This window comes from Ovis canadensis, chromosome 2, assembly GCF_042477335.2.
Source record: "Ovis canadensis isolate MfBH-ARS-UI-01 breed Bighorn chromosome 2, ARS-UI_OviCan_v2, whole genome shotgun sequence".
NCBI classification, from domain to species: Eukaryota; Metazoa; Chordata; class Mammalia; order Artiodactyla; family Bovidae; genus Ovis; species Ovis canadensis.
Window position 1 is genome coordinate 209,104,799 of NC_091246.1, and position 15,015 is coordinate 209,119,813.

At 38.0% G+C, this 15,015-nt stretch overlaps 1 protein-coding gene across 1 annotated transcript in view; it reads right to left on the minus strand.

The window, feature by feature from the left end:
- Positions 1–15,015, minus strand: part of TRAK2 (trafficking kinesin protein 2) — an 84,837-nt gene that overhangs the window by 50,615 nt on the left and 19,207 nt on the right. The window lies entirely within an intron of this gene.

Genomic DNA, 15,015 nt, shown 5'->3' on the forward strand with positions numbered 1-15,015 from the left:
ATCGTTCTCATGCCTACTATTTACAGGCATCATAAACACTGTGTGTGTGTGGTTTTTTTTTAACAAGCATCACTGCCAAGAAATAGAGGAGACCAAAATAAAAGCAGTAGAGGAGACTGAAAGGGAGAAGGCAATGGCACCCCACTCTAGTACTCCTGCCTGGAAAATCCCATGGGCAGAGGAGCCTGGTAGGCTGCAGTCCCTGGGATCGCTGAGGGTCGGACATGACTGAGCGACTTCACTTTCACTTTTCACTTTCATGCATTGGAGAAGGAAATGGCAACCCACTCCAGTGTTCTTGCCTGGAGAATCCCAGGGACGGGGGAGCCTGGTGGGCTGCCGTCTATGGGGTCACACAGAGTCGGACACGACTGAAGTGACTTAGCAGCAGCAGCAGGAGACGGAAAATGGTCACTGAGGTGCTATAGAGACACAATCCCACCAAATACTAGGAAAGAAAATTTCAGAGATAGAATGGGCAAAAGAATTAAACATATAGAAATGTCAAAAAAGATATTTGGTTTTTAAAACGGGGTACAGAGACCATAAAATCAACAGTAATGATCTAGAAAGCAGTCCAACCAAAAGGTTAGGCCCAAAGCCAGGGTGTAAGTAATCACGAAGAAGAATGGAGTATAGTGAGCATACACCAAGGTTTGTAATATCCAGGCTTTCTGATTATCATGGACAAGTAAAATTTTAAAAAACTTCTGTGGTTATTGGCATAGGGTTGCTGTTTTTATACTTCATAAATGGAAAAAAATGTATAAGAAAAAAAAAAACAACAGTCTTTACCAGAAAAGTTTATAATTTTATGTTGGTATATGAAAAAATTTCCTATATTTGAATTCAGAAAACTTTAATAAATTTTTAAAATTCCATCTTATATAAACAATTATATTCTTGAAATATGTTTGTCAATATAGTAATCTGTACAAGCCAGTGCAACATGATGTAAAGCTAAAAGTATTTATTAGGTACTTTAATTTTAATTCCAGTTGTCAAAAACTCATTTTCCTATCCAAGCTCAGTCTATTGCATGCAATTAAATTCTTCCCCACGTGCTATCTTACTGTCCAATCTGTCATTTCCAAATTAACCACTGCAAGGGCAATGGAACTAAAATGGGATCAAACCAATTAAGATTTGCCTACACCCACCCCCTGAAGTTGAAGGGAGGAAGAAAGCACCTTCCCTGAAGAACTCAACCACCAGGAACCCGAACACAATCTCAGCTAAGAGTTCTGTCCACAAAGAAGCGACAACTGTTGAGCTGGCAACTGAGAATCACATGTTATGTAAGTCCTTACGGCACATATAATTTTTATCAAGTTCTTTCAAATTATAATGCTCCAGAAATCTGAATTTATAGATTATGAATACAGTGCTATATTTCAAAAAATAGAATGGTAATGAAAATAGAAGAATAAACATGCTACTGCCTAATAGGTCATCCAGTTCAGGGTCAGCACATGTACTGACTGAATTTGACCTGCCACCTGTTCTCTGTAACCTGTGAGCCAAGAACAGGTTTCGCATTTTCAAACGGTTGGGGGAAAGAAAAACATCAAAGTTAAAATGTTTCATGGATGTGTAACAAATATGTGAAATTCAAATTTCAGTTTCTATGAGTGAAGTTTTACTGGAGCAGAGCCACACTCCCTTGTTTATGTGTCATCAACTGGTTGCTTTCATGCTACGATGGCAGAGCTTAGTAACTGTGACAAAAACCTTATAGTCAGCCAAAGCCTAAAATATTTACTATCTGACCTTTCATAGAAAAAGATTTCGGACTCCTAATCTAGTAGTAAAATAATTCAGACATCAAATAACCATCTGTATAAATCAACAGTTTCCTAGTTCAAACTTCTAAAATAGGGAACCACCTACATTTAGGTATACTTGTAATTAGATCACTATCTCTAAAGAATTTCAGTAAGGAACAGACTTCTATTTTCTATACCTACTAGTATATTTAAAAGTTATTTTCAAGTTCTAAGAAAATATTTTTTAAAAGTCATAAATTACAAATTCAGAGAAGGTGATGGCATCCCACTCCAGTACTCTTGCCTGGAAAATCCCATGGATGGAGGAGCCTGGTAGGCTGCAGTCCGTGGGTTGAGAAGAGTTGGACATGACTGAGCGACTTCACTTTCACTTTTAACTTTCATGCATTGGAGAAGGAAATGGCAACCCACTCCAGTGTTCTTGCCTGGAGAATCCCAGGGACAGGGGAGCCTGGTGCGCTACTGTCTATGGGATCGCACAGAGTCGGACACAGCTGAAGCGACTTAGTAGCAGCAGCAGCAAGTTACAAATTACTTGTGAAGAAGTGGAGAGGGAAGGGAAGGTGAAAGAAGGAAGAAAGAGAAAGAAGAGAGGCAGGAGGAGGAAGAGGAGGAGGAGGATGAAAAGGAATAAAAGCAAATGCCTCTCATATGGTCCAAATGGGTTCTTAAACAAAACTGTGGTCGTTAATCATACTGTAATCAAAGACCACTGTGGAAATCTACTGATAATTTCAGGATCTTCTGCTTGCTACTTTGTTATACACTGGCTGGTTTAATCTCATATTTTCATTATGATTCCCATTTTTTGTTTTTTATATTTACTATAGCACACAGGAACACAAAAAACTGTATGTGGGTGTTCACTATGGATGCTAGCATCCATCTTTAGTGTAGAGAATTGCTTTTAAATTAGTTTTAGAGGTTTTGTTAATGATTTGGTCTTAACTGTTATATACAAGAATAGAGAAAACCCAGGTGAACACAGAACTAAGTCCATCTCCAGAGTCATGCAGGAAGAATCTAGGTCCCCAGGGCAGTTCAGGAACCTGACCAACCTACACACTGTGCACCAGGTCAGGGGTGATCTGGAAGCAGTATGTTCTTCCTTATGACTCTTTAGAACTAAGGAAACCCGTTGGATGTGCCCTGGTCTAGATCTGAACTCCTCCCTAGGATTAGTTTAGAATAGCAATTCTGACCGGAGAAGGCAATGGCAACCCTCACCAGTACTTTGCTTAGAAAATCCCATGGACGGAGGAGCCTGTTAGGCTGCAGTCCATGGGGTCACGAAGAGTCGGACACTTACTGAGCGACTTCACTTTCACTTTTCACTTTCATGCATTGGAGAAGAAAATGGCAACCCACTCCAGTGTTCTTGCCTGGAGAATCCCAGGGACGGTGGAGCCTGGTGGGCGGCCGTCTGTGGGATCGCACAGAGTCGGACACGACTGAAGTGACTTAGCAGCAGCAGCAGCAGCAATTCTGATATATAGGACATATATATATAGCGCAATATAGGACAATGTATGCACCTTGGCATTAGACAAGCCTGAATTTTATCTCATTTACTAGTTTTCTGACTCTGAGCACATTACTTCCCAGTTCATAATTGTTGAGGCGGAAGTAATAATCAACTATTCTTTATAGGGAGGGTCAAGTATGATGAGCACCAAAATGAATAACAGAAATTCCTAACTCGGTAAAGACGTACAGTGGACACTGAAATGTGACACTCATCCCCTCCAGCTACCCCCTTTAACTTGGGCCTGAAGAAAAAATGATTTCTTCTTAATATTTCTAGGTTTCTGACCCAACAGTCAACTCTGAGCTCAGAATGGCTACTTTGTTTAAGTATGTATTAGATGTAGTCTAAAGATTACCTCTGAAAAATCTTCATTTAGAAAGAGATAAAGATTAAGTAATAAAGCAACAAGTGCCATAAATCACTGAAGGAGATTATTCCGGAAGCTGATTCCTTCATGGATTCTGGGGAAGGGCTGCTGACCATAAAAAGCTTAACTAACTAGCATAGTAGCAGCATTAGCTTCCTATTGCTGTTCCAATGAATCACCACAAATTTCAGTGGCTTAAAACAACATCAATTTATTATCTTACAGTTCTGCACCTCAAGGGATGAAAAACTTTCAGTGGATCAAAACCAAAAACCAAGGTATTGGCAGAGCTACGCTTCCTCTTTCGGCTCTAGGGGGAAATCCCTCTCCCTGTCTTGTCCAGCTTCTAGAGCTGCAGTCCTTGGCTCAGGGGCCCTTCTTCCATCTTCAAAGCCAGCATCTCCGGATCTCTCTCTCTCTCTGCTTCCCCATCACATCATGTCTTCTGCCAAATCTTCTGCTATCTCCCTCTTATCGACACCCATACTTTTATTTAAGGCCCAACTGGATTAGCCAAAATAATCTCCCCCTCTCAAAATCCTCAATGTGGTCCTTTCTGCAAAATCCCTTTGGCTATATCAGGTAATATTCACAGGTTCCAGGAGACTAAGGTCTAGGTATCCTGGAGGGCCATTATTGAGCCTAGCACAGAGGTTAAGAACATGGATTCTGAACCCCAGTTCTACTACTAGTTGCATGACCTTGGACAAGTTACTTAACCTCATTTCTTCACTTGTAAAGTGGCCTTAATAACATGTCTCCTTTATGGAGATTAAGTGAGTTACAAGAGGATAATAGAAGAATCTGCCTCAGATGGTCACTGGGAAATTCCATGAGTTACTACATGTAAAGCTCTTAGAACAATACCTCAGAATAAAGTAAATGCTATGCAAATATTAGTTATTATTACTTCTATCACTATCAAATAGTACTATTTTATCATTATCATTACAATTATTCAAGCCTACAGAAAGCTGTACACACTGTAAAGCCTACTGTTGATCGCTTTATGATATCTTCTTGCAACTAAGAAGTCACATTTACTTCCTGTCATCTGATGAGTGATGCTAGTTTAGTGCCCTTTATCATTTTCTCTCTACCTCTGTGATGCATAAATAGAAAGCCTGCAGTGTCACAGTCCTAAATGCAGCTGAAACTAAACTCTGGCAAGCACAAACAGTACATATCCAGTGTCTTTCCTAGTTCATACACACACACTTCCTTGAGTATTTTCTACTTGCTATGCTGGATCTATATTCATTCTTTTTAGGAACAACTTCACCACTTTTCTTCATAAAACAATCAACCAAGCATGCATTATTTAACAAGAAGCCAGCTTTTGTAATTCTTGCACACTTAGGAGAAAATAAACTAAACCGGCCCAGTGACTTATTTTATTAACAATGAGACATAAAAAGAACAAACAAAACATGTCATTGATATAAATACGGCTGGCAGAATACAACAGGCGGATGACTTAGTTTAGCCTAGCCATGGAAACTAAATGGTCAACAGTGAGGACCTAAATATAGGTCCTGTGCCTTAAAAAAAAAAAAAAAAAATCTTGCTACTTCCTTAAAACAGGATACTCTGGCCAAAACAGCCTTACAGGGTAGGCTAAAGCATTTCAGGGACACTTCACTTGGATAAGACTGCAGAGTCTACAATTACAGTAACTATAATGATGTGGCAAATATTTAAATTGAAAAAATACACTTAAAATTTTTATTGTACAAATTATACTTTGGGGATTAATTTAAAATACATGTTGGCTGCTGATCTGCCTGCAGAAATGGGAACAGTGACAATCACTAATTCCAGCAGCAGCTCTGGTAGGCAGTGAGAACCTTAATCCAGACCAAAGATAAAGTGTACAATTTCAAACATAAAATAAATGTACCATGTTCCTACATTAAACAACAGACTTTCAAGAGACTCACTAATTTTCTGGCTACATCAAAAGATAAAACTTACTGAAAAACCCCGCAATAATTTTAAAGTCAGATACTAAACTACAAAAAAGTCAATAGGAAGGTTTCAGTGCTAAAAGCTGAAAAAGGGGTGGCGGTGGAGGGGTGTACCTCTGAAATCCACCCTGGATAGTGAGCAACAGATCTCACAAAGGCAGAGACCACACAATGCCAGGGCCAGCTGCATGGGCGAGCCGCAGTACACTACCTCCAGCACACCTACGCTACCAGCAGCTGTCGAGTTCACCCCAGGAGGTACGTGGTCCTGGTAAAATTTTGACCCCTTTTTTGCATGTCATTCAATTTGATGACCAGTAGGGTTTCCAGAGTATAAGATATAGAGAGGCAGCTCTACTTACAAACAGGATGAATTCCAAAAGACTGTGAAATCCATTAGTCTAAAAGTCCAAAACTATGAGTGAGATTTAGGTTTTTGGGGTCCACATTTCCTCTGAGCTGGTATATTTTTGGCATTAAAAAAAAAGTGTTCTGTTTTGTTTACAATGAACATTTACTGAGGCAGGCAACCCCTCCCTTCCACAATCTCCACCAACAGAAGGGAGGGAACCTCTGGCAGCTAAGGAATCCACACTAGAGTTCCACCTGCAGATTAGAAATGGCCATGAACCCACAATGCCATCTGTGGTGTTTGATAAGTTTCCACAGGGCCACTTTCACTCTTCATACCCAGCCTTCAGGTTCTTGAACTCCAACTTTAACCGGAATTAAACTTTGACTAAACAGGCATCCCATTTTAGACATTCATATTTCTTCACCTTTGGCTGCCTGTCAAAGGCACAGGCACACCCTGGGACTGTCCTTAATAATCATTTTTACTATCCAGTCATAAATTTAACATGCGTAATTTTTTCACTTTCAGTTTTTTACACAATTTGTATTTTCATGTTGATACATCTATCACCAGTACTGCTTTCAGAGACAAAATGGGGCTTTATAAAATTTACAAGATACCTCAAAAGTATACACATATAAAATAAACATGCCATAAATAACAATGGCTGAGTTGGAAATGATTTCATCTACTGGTGATCGGCAGAGCTGAACTTGATCTGTAGCATCCATTGCTCCTATCCAGAAACTTTCAGAAGTTACAGGTTTTAAGCAGACAAGCTTGTGTTTCAAAAGATATATAAGAAAGAAACTCTACCATGCAAGGACAGGACTTTCTCTCCTATACATTTAGAGATGTAATTTTCCACTTGATCTTAGCCAAAAGGCCAAGAAGCGATTGGAGAGATGTAATTTTAGATGTCGCTTATACTTGACATTTGGTTTCAAGCCAAATACTGAAGAAGGTTTGAAGAAAAAATTAGTCTGCTGTCTTGTCTGCAAAGATAATGAATTTATGTTTCAATAATCCAGTCTGAACTATGGCAGCAGAAAGGGATACTGTTTCTCTATCCTTCCTCACCAAACAGTAAATAGCAAGAGAATGGGTGACTGCTAATATGTATCTGATTCACCAGGGTCATCAAATCACTAAGAGCTAAAACCACCATGGTTGGATGGCATCACCAACTCGATGGACATGAGTTGGAGCAAGCTCTGGGAGTTGGTGATGGACAGGGAGGCCTGGCGTGCTGCAGTCCATGGGGTTGCAAAGAGTCAGACATGACTGAGCAACTGAACTGACTGAAAACCACCACAGCAATACTGAAGAAGATTTTCCAGGCAAGGAACCATCTGTGAGTCAATGATTAATTTTACAGCAGTCATATTATACAACTGTAGTTGTATATTCCATACAGTACCTTTTATGAAATTAGACAAATAATCCAAAAGAAAAAAACATTAGGGACTTTTTCAAGAAAGCCAGGTCTAGTCATTATTAGAAGCCTTCTGTTTCATGTTTGACACCTACATCCTTATCAAAGTACAATGACAATTATTAAAATATGACCCCAATCATGAGGAAAATGTTAAATCATGCTCTCATGCCCACTCTTCAGTAAGTTAGGAAAGCAAGATTTAAAAGAAAATATTAAGAAATAATATTTTATGCTGTTTAAATAAGTAAGTTTTACCTATCTGGAAAATTCATACACCCAGGTGTGCTGGCATCTTTTTTTTCAAGTTTTTTAAAAAATTTATTTTTAATTGGAGGATAACTGCTTTACAATGTTGTGTTGGTTTCTGCCATACAACAGCGTGAATCAGCCATAAAGATATGTATGTCCCCTCTGTCTTGAACCCCTTCCCCACCCCCTAGTTTGAAAAACTATGGCATCCAATAAAGGTTATCATTACCACTGGATTTTATTTTCCAATTTTTGGAAGTATAATATTAAACACAGCTAAGATGGCGGATGAATAGGACGTGAAGACCACTTTCTCCCTCACAAATTCCTCAAAAGAGCATTTCAACACTGAGCAAACTCCACAAAACAACTTCTGTAGGCTGGCAGAGGACATCAGGCAACCAGAAAAGCAGACCATTGTCTTCAAAAATAGTGAACCTCTCTGGGTATCCCTCAATGTGGAGAAACTTTTCATCTTTAACCTAGCTGTTTTATCATTGGTGCTGTATAGATGGAGAAGTCTAGAGGCTACTGTAAAAATAAAACTGAAAACCAGAAGCAGGAGGCTTAAGTCCAAAGCCTGAAAACATCAGAGAACTCCTGAATTCAGGGAACATTAAGCAATAGGAGCTCATCAAATGCCTCCATACCTACACTGAAACCAAGCTCCACCCAAGGACCAACAAGTTCCAGAACAAGACATACCACACAAATTCTCCAGCAACACAGGAACACACTCCTGAACTTCAATATACAGGCAGCTCAAAGTTACTCCAAAACCTTTGATGTTTCATAACCCATTACTGATCACTCCACTGCACTCCAGAGAGAAGAAACCCAGCTCCATCCACCAGAACTCCAACACAAGCCTCCCTAACCAGGAAACCTAGACAAGCCACTGATACAACCCCACCCACAGTGAGGAAGCTCCATAATAAAGAGAACTCCACAAATTACCAGAATATAAAAAGGCCACCCCAAATGCAGCAATATAATCAAGATGAAGAGACAGAGGAATACTCAGCAGATAAAGGAACAGGAGGGTTGCCCACCAAACCAAACAAAAGAGGAAGAGGTAGGGAATCTACCTGAGAAAGAATTCCAAATATTGATAGTGAAAATGATCCAAAATCTTGAAATCAAAATGGAATCACAGATAAATAGCCTAGAGACAAGGATTGAGAAGATGCAAGAAAGGTTTAACAAGGACCGAGAAGAAATAAAAAAGAGTCAATATATAATGAATAACGCAATAAATGAGATCAGAAACACTCTGGAAGCAACAAATAACAGAATAACGGAGGCAGAAGATAGGATTAGTGAAATAGAAGATAGAATGGTAGAAATAAATGAATCAGAGAGGAAACAAGAAAAACGAATTAAAAGAAATGAGGACAATCTCAGAAACCTCCAGGACGACATGAAATGCTCCAACATTCGAATTATAGGAGTCCCAGAAGAAGAAGACAAAAAGAAAGACCATGAGAAAATCCTTGAGGAGATAATAGTTGAAAACTTCCCTAAAATGGGGAAGGAAATAATCACCCAAGTCCAAGAAACACGGAGAGTTCCAAATAGGATAAACCCAAGGCGAAACACCCCAAGACACATATTAATCAAATTAACAAAGATCAAACACAAAGAACAAATATTAAAAGCAGCAAGGGAAAAACAACAAATAACACACAAGGGGATTCCTGTAAGGATAACAGCTGATCTTTCAATAGAAACTCTTCAGGCCAGGAGGGAATGGCAGGACATACTTAAAGTGATGAAAGAAAATAACCTACAGCCCAGATTACTGTACCCAGCAAGGATCTCATTCAAATACGAAGGAGAAATCAAAAGCTTTACAGACAAGCAAAAGCTGAGAGAATTCAGCACCACCAAACCAGCTCTCCAACAAATCCTAAAGGATATTCTCTAGACAGGAAACACAAAAAGGGTGTATAAACCCGAACCCAAAACAACAAAGTAAATGGTAACAGGATCATACTTATCAATAATTACCTTAAATGTAAATGGGTTGAATGCCCCAACCAAAAGACAAAGACTGGCCGAATGGATACAAAAACAAGACCCCTCTATGTGCTGCTTACAAGAGACCCACCTCAAAACAAGGGACACATACAGACTGAAAGTGAAGGGCTGGAAAAAGATATACCATGCAAATAGAGACCAAAAGAAAGCAGGAGTGGCAATACTCATTTCCGATAAAATAGACTTTAAAACAAAGGCTGTGAAAAGAGACAAAGAAGGCCACTACATAATGATCAAAGGATCAATCCAAGAAGAAGATATAACAATTATAAACATATATGCACCCAATATAGGAGCACCGCAATATGTAAGACAAACGCTAACAAGTATGAAAGGGGAAATCAACAATAACACAATAATAGTGGGAGACTTTAATACCCCACTCACACCTATGGACAGATCAACTAAACAGAAAATCAACAAAGAAACGCAAACTTTAAATGATACATTAGATCAGTTAGACCTAATTGATATCTATAGGACATTTCACCCCAAACAATGAATTTCACCTTTTTCTCAAGTGCTCATGGAACATTCTCCAGGATAGATCACATCCTGGGCCATAAATCTAAACTTGATAAATTCAAAAAAATCGAAATCATTCCAAGCATCTTTTCTGACCATAATGCATTAAGATTAGATCTCAATTACAGGAGAAAAACTATTAAAAATTCCAACATATGGAGGTTGAACAACACGCTGCTGAATAACCAACAAATCACAGAAGAAATAAAAAAAAATCAAGCTATGCATAGAAACGAATGAAAATGAAAACACAACAACCCAAAACCTGTGGGACACTATAAAAGCAGTGCTAAGAGGAAAGTTCATAGCAATACAGGCATACCTCAAGAAACAAGAAAAAAGTCAAATAAATAACCTAACTCTACACCTAAAGCAACTAGAAAAGGAAGAATTGGAGAACCCCAGAGTTAGTAGAAGGAAAGAAATCTTTAAAATTAGGGCAGAAATAAATGCAAAAGAAAGAAAAGAGACCATAGCAAAAATCAACAAAGCCAAAAGCTGGTTCTTTGAAAGGATAAATAAAATTGACAAATAAAATTGACAAACCATTAGCCAGACTCATCAAGAAGCAAAGAGAGAAAAATCAAATCAATAAAATTAGAAATGAAAATGGAGAGATCACAACAGACAACACAGAAATACAAAGGATCATAAGAGACTACTATCACCAGTTATATGCCAATAAAATGGACAACGTGGAAGAAATGGACAAATTCCTAGAAAAGTACAATTTTCCAAAACTGAACCAGGAAGAAATAGAAAATCTTAACAGACCCATCACAAGCACGGAAATTGAAACTGTAATCAGAAATCTTCCAGTAAACAAAAGCCCAGGTCCAGACGGCTTCACAGCTGAATTCTACCAAAAATTTCGAGAAGAGCTAACACCTATCCTCCTCAAACTCTTCCAGAAAATTGCAGAGGAAGGTAAACTTCCAAACTCATTCTATGAGGCCACCATCACCCTAATACCAAAACCTGACAAAGATACTACAGAAAAAGAAAACTACAGGCCAATATCATTGATGAACATAGATGCAAAAATCCTCAACAAAATTCTAGCAATCAGAATCCAACAACACATTAAAAAGATCATACACCATGACCAAGTGGGCTTTATCCCAGGGATGTAAGGATTCTTCAATATCCACAAATCAATCAATGTAATTCACCACATTAACAAATTGAAAAATAAAAACCATATGATTATCTCAATAGATGCAGAGAAGGCCTTTGACAAAATTCAACATCAATTTATGATAAAAACTCTCCAGAAAGCAGGAATAGAAGGAACATACCTCAACATAATAAAAGCTATATATGACAAACCCACAGCAAACATTATCCTTAATGGTGAAAAATTGAAAGCATTTCCCCTAAAGTCAGGAACAAGACAAGGGTGCCCACTTTCACCACTACTATTCAACATAGTTTTGGAAGTTTTGGAAGAGCAGAAAAAGAAATAAAAGGAATCCAAATTGGAAAAGAAGAAGTAAAACTTTCACTGTTTGCAGATGGCATGATCCTCTACATAGAAAACCCTAAAAGACTCCACCAGAAAATTACTAGAGCTAATCAATGAATACAGTAAAGTTGCAGGATATAAAATCAACACACAGAAATCCCTTGCATTCCTATACACTAATAATGAGAAAGTAGAAAAAGAAATTAAGGAAACAATTCCATTCACCATTGCAACGAAAAGAATAAAATACTTAGGAATATATCTACCTAAAGAAACTAAAGACCTATACATAGAAAACTATAAAACACTGGTGAAAGAAATCAAAGAGGACACTAATAGATGGAGAAATATACCATGTTCATGGATTGGAAGAATCAATATAGTGAAAATGAGTATACTACCCAAAGCAATTTACAAATTCAATGCAATCCCTATCAAGCTACCAGCCACATTTTTCACAGAACTAGAACAAATAATTTCAAGATTTGTATGGAAATACAAAAAACCTCAAATAGCCAAAGCAATCTTGAGAAAGAAGAATGGAACTGGAGGAATCAACTTGCCTGACTTCAGGCTCTACTACAAAGCCACAGTCATCAAGATAGTATGGTACTGGCACAAAGACAGACATATAGATCAATGGAACAAAATAGAAAGCCCAGAGATAAATCCACGCACCTATGGACACCTTATCTTTGACAAAGGAGGCAAGAATATACAATGGAGTAAAGACAATCTCTTTAACAAGTGGTGCTGGGAAAACTGGTCAACCACTTGTAAAAGAATGAAACTAGATCACTTTCTAACACCATACACAAAAATAAACTCAAAATGGATTAAAGATCTAAATGTAAGATCAGAAACTATAAAACTCCTAGAGGAGGATATAGGCAAAACACTCTCCGACATAAATCACAGCAGGATCCTCTATGATCCACCTCCCAGAATTCTGGAAATAAAAGCAAAAATAAACAAATGGGATCTAATTAAAATTAAAAGCTTCTGCACAACAAAGGAAAATATAAGCAAGGTGAAAAGACAGCCTTCTGAATGGGAGAAAATAATAGCAAATGAAGCAACTGACAAACAACTAATCTCAAAAGTATACAAGCAACTTATGCAGCTCAATTCCAGAAAAATAAATGACCCAATCAAAAAATGGGCCAAAGAACTAAATAGACATTTCTCCAAAGAAGACATACGGATGGCTAACAAACACATGAAAAGATGCTCAACATCACTCATTATTAGAGAAATGCAAATCAAAACCACAATGAGGTACCACTTCACACCAGTCAGAATGGCTGCGATCCAAAAATCTGCAAGCAATAAATGCTGGAGAGGGTGTGGAGAAAAGGGAACCCTCCTACACTGTTGGTGGGAATGCAAACTAGTACAGCCACTATGGAGAACAGTGTGGAGATTCCTTAAAAAATTGCAAATAGAACTTCCTTATGACCCAGCAATCCCACTGCTGGGCATACACACCAAGGAAACCAGAATTGAAAGAGACACATGTACCCCAATGTTCATCGCAGCACTGTTTATAATAGCCAGGACATGGAAACAACCTAGATGTCCATCAGCAGATGAATGGATAAGAAAGCTGTGGTACATATACACAATGGAGTATTACTCAGCTGTTAAAAAGAATACATTTGAATCAGTTGATGAGACGGATGAAACTGGAGCTGATTATACAGAGTGAAGTAAGCCAGAAAGAAAAACACCAATACAGTATACTAACACATATATATGGAATTTAGAAAGATGGCAATGACGACCCTGTATGCAAGACAGCAAAAAAGACAGCTGTGTATAACGGACTTTTGGACTCAGAGGGAGAGGGAGAAGGTGGGACGATTTGGGAGAATGGCATTGTAACATGTATACTATCATGTAAGAATCGAATCGCCAGTCTATGTCTGATGCAGGATACAGCATGCTTGGGGCTGGTACACGGTGATGACCCAGAGAGATGATATGGGGAGGGAGGTGGGAGGGGGGTTCATGTTTGGGAACGCATGTACACCCGTGGTGGATTCATGTCAATGTATGGCAAAACCAATACAGTATTGTAAAGTAAAATAAAGTACAAAAAAATAATTTATAAATAAATAAAGAAAAAAGAAAAAAAAATTAAACACATTAGTAAATGTGCTTTCTTTTTCCATTTGGCATTTCAATGAGTTACACACATTGGTGTTCAAAAGTTAAAGTCACAAAAGTTAAATAACACCTTTCTATTTATAATGGAGTATGAAATAAAATAAATTATATACTCCATTTATTTTTACAGGCTTTTCATTAATTATCCACATTCCCCAATTGGTAATATTAAAACAGTCTTTCTGTGCCTCAGTTTTCTCATTTATAAAATGGGAGCAATAATAGGACCTATTTTATGTGGATTAAATGAGTTAATGTTTATAAAGCATATATAGTAGTATTTGGTATACAGTAAGCATTAGTTATGTGTTTAACAAAATGTAAAAGCTAAATAGATAAGGAGGTAGAATTATAAAATACAAATCACACCATTTCATGGTACCTGGTCATGGCACACAGACTTAAAAGAAACAGGACTCAGATCCCCTCCACATGGTCAGCAGCCCTGGCTCTCAAGAAGAACATGCTTTTAAAGAAAGTATGGCTCTATATCTCATTGCTCTATATCTCTCTGTATCTATCTGGGAGTGCCACCCAGCAATAATTCAGGAGTTATTAACAATTATTCTTACCCAAGGCAATCCTTTCTTGTCACTAATTACTGGCCTTAGAGGAACTCTTCTAATCCTATAAAAATTTACCCAAATAAAAAGCCCTTGGTGAGAACGCAAACTAGTACAGCCATTCAGAAGACCCCTAGAAACTGTGCTGTAAATTAAGTACATACGTACCCTTCAGTCCAGCAGTTCTGCTCCTGGGTATATCTATCTCAAACAGATTCTCATATCAGCACATAAAGAGACAGGTGAGAAATTGTTTCCTGCATTGCTATTTGTGATAATAAGGTGAGGGCCTGCTCCCTGGAGACTAACAGGTAAAATGTGGATACATACCATGGAGTAACACAGCATTAAAAATACAGTGCTGAGTGAATAAAGCAGGAAGCAAAATGAGAGATACCACAATGCAATTCACATAAATTAATGTTTTCTGTACTATAAACATTAAAATGCTTGCCTTGATGAGAAGAGAGTGGGAGAATTTGGAGCAAGGTATAGAGATACAAGGAAAAAAATTTTTTAAATCTATGAAATCCTACTGTTGTTTTGCAGACTACTTATCGTA